The following is a 7,524-nucleotide window of genomic DNA, read 5'->3' as shown; positions in this document are numbered from 1 at the left end:
TACAATAAATTATTATATAAATATTCAGTAGGCTCTAAAAAATACAGATGGAGTCTCACTATGGTACTCAAGCTGGTCTTGAACTCCTGGCCTCAAGCAATTCTATTGCCTTAGCTGCCTGAATAACTAGAATTACAAGAATGAGCCACTGTGCTGGGCTATTTTTCATTATTGCTTAAAATTCTTTATTGTATTCTTTGAACTAAAATTCTTTATTGTATTCTTTGAACACACACAAAATTTATTTATTTGACGATACGTCCACTGAATTTGATATAATTTTAAATGACTTTTAGAAGTATTACAATAAAAATGTTAATTTACATAATATGGTTACTTCTCACAAAATTCCACTTTTCAGCCTTAGAGATGAGACATAGCTTACCCAAGCTCACACAGGTAGTAAGTGGTAGCTGAGATCCAAACTACCTTGAGTGATGCATAGCATAAGCTGTAGTCATTCAACATTCAAACACCAGATGTTACCCTGGGGTATATAGACAATATTCCTTTAAAAAAATTGGGAAAGAAATAAGGGACCAACATAATATATGTTATTGGAGAGTATGTTCACTTTTGGAGTTTGAGATTTGCAATTTTCAATAAAACCTGAATAGCTGTGTGATGGGGCTGGAGCTTTCAGCAAACAGTAGATCAGAAGAAAAAGGGAAAAGTTAGTGCATTTTATTATTTAAAATATGTATAGAACCAAACTGCACTAGTAAAGGGACAATTTCAGAAACATGGCAAGTCAGCAGTCAGCAGTGAAACTTAGATTAGAAATGGAAAGTTCATACTTGGGCCTTACCTGTGATTTATTTGCAAACCAAGACTCAGGAAGTGGGATTGATATTTGAAGCATTTCCCTTCCTCCTTTATAACACTATTTACAAAGCTGCAATGGCAAAATGTTCTTCAAAACCCAGTGAAATGTGAAGTTTGGCCAGTTTGCTTTTTATGGGCTAAGGATTTTACTTTGGTCTATATGTCATTGTGCTTTATTTATGAATCCATTTTTATAAGCTAAGTGCTATTTTCATATCTTGTTAATATTTTAGTTTTTTGAACTAAAATATCCTTTGTTAAAATTTCAAAAGTAAATAGACTATATTTATTCCATGATTACAACATTCTGGATTAAGTTTTACAATAAATAAATCCTTTCTTGAAGTGTCTGACAATGGTAGAGGCTAGATGAATTTGTTTTTGCAGGCATAATGCTTCGTCAATATAGGCCTATTGTTTCCATGGACTTTAAGAAATAGTGTCTATTTAAATACCTATGATATTGTGGAACAATTGCCAATATTTTGGAAATAGGGAGATTCAAAACAGTGTAGTGTGTCTACAACAAATTTAATGAAAACCATTCAATAGCTCTCCCCACTACACGGAAGTTCAACTGTAACTTAGATACTAATTTTGATCATTATAAATGTATTCACAGCTTTTACCAGTATCAATCCTTCCAAATAATTTGTTAACATAATTAGCATACAGCTTTTGAAACTATTCATTTGCTTTCAGTTTCCTCACCGTCCTAAAGAGCAAACTAACCATTAACTGCTGATATTGGCTAAATCTTTAGTGACTTAGATACAGGATGTAAATGACTCTTGAAATTAGCATTATTAATTAGGAAAGAGAAAACTTGTGTTTTTATTCTTTGGTTGAAAGGTAGTATTGGCCTATCTGGAGTTTAACTGGCAACACTGTAATTTTAAATTTTGTATTCATAAGCTATTTTATGTGTGTAAAAATAAAACTCCCTTTTTATTGTTATCAAAATTGCTAGAAGCTTAAAATCCAGAAATGAAGCATAGTTCACTAGCAATGAATTTTCATACAGACAAAAAACAACAAAGCAATATATAAAAACTTTTTTCTTTATCAGTGCATGCGTGTTCTTATAAAATAAATACATTCAAATTTTGCATAATTTGTTTTTTCATTTTCCACAAGATGTTCTCTGATTTTCATAATTTACTTATATTTATGCTAGTAGGAAGTGTGCTTCCTGCAATTTTGTGGGAATTTGCGTTACTCAAATTTCAGGCATGGTTGTTTACTTTATTAGATTTTCTGAGAATATATTCCTTAAAGTTGGATTTTAAGATGTCCAAATCTTCTAAATCATATTATTAAGACTTATCATTTATTGAAATTATACACAGTAGGATGCTTAAGCATATTTTTCACATATAAAAATAATTATATTTTTGCCTGAATTCTTAGGCATTTATCTCCTTAATCCTTTTTCCCTCCTATTTTCATACAATAAAATAATTATTTTAAAATGTTTTAATAACTGTTCTGACATATATCTTAACCTGTTTTATATTAAAATAACCTATTCAAGGACAGAATACAGATACAGATATTCATCATGCATCCACATTTTCTGTATATTCAAATACTTGTTGGCTGACTGAATGAACAAATTAATTCCTGACTGGCCTGATTTATTATATTCAGGTTTAAAATTAGTATATTTCACCTTTTGAAATGTTAATAACAAATTTATTAAATATAAAAAAATTCAGAAGAGATTGGATATTCATGAGAAAAATGAATGTATACTGAGTGAAAATATTTATATTTATTGAAAACTGTGCACCCATCTTAAAGTTACCATATTCACTTGATTTTTCCTAAAATGTTTATTGAGATTTGTATAAGAGAGAGAATGTTAGTACCATGCAGTCAGTTTCTCTTGCCAGAACCTGAGATGCATCTTAGCACCCTGTATTTATTTTATTACATAAGCTCAGCTTTCACTTCTAGAGAATAGGTTTAACAATACCATCCTCTAAATATTTAAACATTTCCAATATTTATTGACCTCCACATGCCCTAGCCCTAGTTTAAATTTCATTATTTCTCAATGAGAATATTAAAAGTCTCTGTACTGTTCTCTCTTTCTTTGGTCTTATCTTTCAATAAACCTGAATTCCATATCAGCATGACTTTTCAAAATATATCTAACCTTTATTCACTTGCTTGAAATTCTTCATTCACACTTTAATACCCACAGAATGATATCTTACTTCCTTAACAATATATGCAAGACCTTTATATACTTGCTTAGCCTTATCTTCCAGTATTCTCTGCTTTCAATAAATAATTTGTAGTTACTTGAACCCACTGTGTAATTTCATGTATCTATTCACTTTTTCCCACTATCTAGGATTGTTTATCTCTTAATATCTACCTGGAAACTTGTTACTCATGGTTTAAAATTCAGTGCAAGTAAGGTGTAACTTCTGGAATGGTAAAGAGGTACCTTAGCAAATTCTTCTCCAAGAGCAACAATATAAAGCCCCCAATTCCCCATACCAATCATTTCAGAACTCTGAAAACTAACCAAAGGCATAAAACAAATTGAAAAACATTTATAGGAAAGTAACTACTGAATCTTGGTAAGAACAATGGGATGCATGTTGCTTTAATGTGCACCTCGACAACTCTATCAGGGCTCATCTGCTCAGAAGTGCCATGGAGAGTATCCACACCCAGTGAGTAGCAGTTGGTGGCACGTAATTAGAGAAAGTTGATGTCTCAGTTGATTAAGTCTCTGATGCTGGGACAAGCAAGAGACCAGGCAAAAACTTAATAGAGGGATTTAGGGAATGAGATAGTCACAGAGGAATTTCAAAAGTTTCTGGTAATCTAGAAGGCTAAGTTCACATGCATGGCTACACACACGATCAAGTCTGCAGGTATACTCAGGGAAGAATGGAGAAGCTTCCAGTTAGTTATTTATACCTGCTGGACCATAAGACACTTTACAAAAAAAAAAAAAAGAAAATCCAAGTAGACGTGTGAATTGCCTAAATTTTGAATGAGTGTCACAACCCACACAGATTTCCTCAGCCAATGGTGGAAGCCTTACTGGCTCATGATGTTTAAAGAAAAGTTTTGCCCATTCTCTGGGTGGTCATTAAGCTCTGCTTAAGAAATTGAATTTTAAAATATTGATAATTAATAAATTTAAAAAAATGTAAGTAGCAACTTCAGTGTTTACACACTGTAGAAAGGACAGTTTCTAAAGAACTAGTCCAGGCCAGCTACTAAAAAGCAAACAAGCAAACAAAAGAAACAATGAGTCTGAGTTGGGGAGGATATCTAGAATCCAGAATGACTACAATAATTGAGTTAAGATAGTGAGTTGGCAGGGCACGGTGGCTAACGCCCGTAATCCCAGAACTTTGGGAGGCTGAGGTGGGTGGATCACCTGAGGTCAAGAGTTCAAGACCAGCCTGGCCAATATGGTGAAACCCCGCCTCTACCAAAAATACAAAAAATTAGCCAGGCGTGGTGGTGGCACCTGTGATCCCAGCTACTCAGGAGGCTGGGGCAGGAAAATCCCTTGAACGTGGGAGGCAGAGGTTGTAGTGAGCCAAGATCTTACTATACTCTGTCCTGGGCAAGAGAGAGAGAATCCATCTCAAAAACAAACAAACAAACAACAACAACAACAACAAATCTTCACCTAAAGTTATGAGACAGAGAAAAATCAAACTGTTGCCCATTTAAAGAGATAAAAAGCAATCAATAGAAGCAGAAGCTGTCCCTGACTGCAAGTAAGCTATTATCTTCAAGAGCAAAAGGAAATATGTTTAAAGAATTAAATGTACTTATAAAACCAATGACTCAACAAATAGAGAATATTAATAAAAAGTTATCAATCATAAAATAAATATCAGGTTAAAAAGAAAAGTTACTGAAAATATTTTAGAAAGTTCTAGAAGTGCTCAACTGTAGATTTGAGTGGGAAGAAAATTCAGTGAATGTGAAGACACGTCATTCAAGATTATGCCAACTGAAGAACATAATAAATGATGAATAAAGAAAAATGAACAGATCCTGAGAGGCCTGTGGAACACCATTAAATATATCAGTATATGCATAAGAAAAATCTCAGAAAAAGAGAAGAGAAAGAAAGGGACAGAAAAAAATATTTGATGAATTAATGACCAAAAGATTCAAAAATTTGACAAAATTTTTTAACATATGTGTCTATGAGGCTCAACCTAATCCAAGTAGGTTAAACTCAAAGAAGTCCACAGCTAGACAAATCACATTCAAGTTATCAAAAGCTAAACACAAAGGTAAATTTTTGAATAAAGCAAGGGAGATATGACCCATCGTGTACAAGGGAACTTCAGTAAGATTTACAGCTGAATTCTCAGCAGGAAAAATGGAGTGACATAAGGCGATGGAATACCATATTCAAAATTATGGAAAATCATTGCCAGCCAACTAAAATAAAAGATATTCCCAGATAAAGACTGAGCAAGTTAGTTTCTGACAGAATTGGCTTACAAGATATACTAACGTGAGTTCTTCTCAAGAATAAGAAGTAGCTCAAAAGGACATGAAGAAATAAAGTATAGATAAAGGTAACTCCATAAATATGAAAAATATTATATAAATATATATAGTCTACTCTTAACTGATTTAAAAGACAGATTCACATGTAATATTTATAACATTACATTGTTGGGTTTATAACATATAAAAATGTATTTGAATCACAATAGTAACAGAAAAGAGAGGCAGAGAAGTGAGTGTATTGGAGCCAAGTGTCTATATACAATCAAAATTATGCTAGTATTAATCATAAGTAGATTGCTTTAAGATGTGTTTTGTAATTTCCAGAACAACCTAACAAATGCTAAGAAAATAACTAAAAAGACAACTCAAAAAGTAGAGTAAAACAACAAAGCAATTAAAATATACACTAAAAAATGTCTATGTTACAGAAAAGGAGATCATAAAGAACAAAGGAACAAAAAAGATATGACATATAGAAAACCAATAGAAGAGTGGAAATAGAAATCTAGCCATCCCACTAATTATATTACATATAAAATGAGTAACCATTGCAAAGAAAATGCAGAGACTGACAAACTTGATTAAAAAGAAACTGAATCCAGTATATGTTTTCTATGAGACACATGTTAGAATCAAACAAATAAGTTAAAGAACAAATACAATAATACAAAGCAAAAACAACTAATTAAGAAACAAGTATATTAAAATTAAAAGAATGAAAAGAATTGTCATGTAAACGGTAACCACAACAGAGTTGGAGTGGCTTTACTAATATCAGAAAAAATAGACTTTAAGATAAAGAGGTGTTATTAGAAACAAAGAGAGACATTTTATAATAATAAATGTGTCAGTTCATCAGGAAAGTTCAATATTATAAAAACATTCACCTAACAAGACAGCCTGAAAGAACTTGAAGGAAAGATTGACAGAATTAAAGGGAGAAATAGACAATTCCTCAATAGTAGTTACAGACATCAATACACCATCCTCAATAATTAAGAGAACAACCAGTCAGTAGATGAGCCTGAATATGGAAGATTTGAAGAGCACTCACTGTCCCACAGCTAGACCAAGTTTACATCTATTAAACAATTTACTCAATAATAACAGAATATACTGTTCTCAAGTGCACATGAAATATTGTCAAGAGACCATAAAATGTGTCAAGAAGTTTTAAAGAACTTAAATAATCCATACATATTCTTTGACTAAAATAGAATTAATTAAATGTAAATTAAACAGCAGAATGAAATTGAAAATGAATACGAGAAGGAAATTTGGAAAATCTACAAATATTTGGAAATTAAACAACACCTGCCATGTAACATCATTTTGAAAGTTAAATAAATATGTACATAAAATATCTTGCAGATTTTAGGTGCCCCAGTTATTTTCTCATTAATTAATTCATTCTACAAATATTTATTTGGTGTCCACTTTTTGCCAGATACTGTGCTAAGAATTGGAAATACAATGAAATAAAAACAGATACAGTGCCCAATATAATAAATCTTACATTATAATGGAAAAATAGTACAATTACATCCAAAATTGAATTCTTAGAAGTAGTATTGTATTAATCTGTTTTCACACTGCTGATAAAGATATACCTGAGACTGGGTAACTTATAAAGAAAAAGAGGTTTAACGAACTCACAGTTCCATGTGGCTGAGGAGGCCTCACAATTATGCCAAAATGTGAAAGGGAAATCTTTTTTTTTTTTTTTTTTTTTTTTTTAGACAGTTATTTTACCTTTAATAAAAACATTTTTTAAAAGTTTTCCTGTAATTCTTAAATTGGAATTGCCCAGATACTTATATAGCGGCAGGAAAGACAGAAATGACAACCAAGTGAAAGGGGTCTTGCCCAAGGCCTGCCCTAGCCACTGGCTATGGCTTATGCTCACTCAGGGCCCTGGGCTGTACAATCAGCAGGTGGTGAAGCCAGCCAAGCCAGTGTCCTTCTATTCAGGGTAGCAAGTACCCCAGGGCCCAGCCATGTCCAGAGGTGCCTTCCAGGAACCAAGGACTAGAAAAAATCACCACAGACATCTTCCTTGGACTCTTGAGCTGCAGCAGAGCTTGCATTCAAACCACAACATTCAGTCTTTCCTATTCCTTCTCCCCCTTTCCAAAGGCAGAGGAGGCTTACCCCATGACCACTGCCACCACAGGCCCATAGGGAGTA

This window comes from Pongo pygmaeus, chromosome 9, assembly GCF_028885625.2.
Source record: "Pongo pygmaeus isolate AG05252 chromosome 9, NHGRI_mPonPyg2-v2.0_pri, whole genome shotgun sequence".
Lineage (NCBI taxonomy): Eukaryota > Metazoa > Chordata > Mammalia > Primates > Hominidae > Pongo > Pongo pygmaeus.
This window is presented reverse-complemented; position numbering follows the sequence as displayed.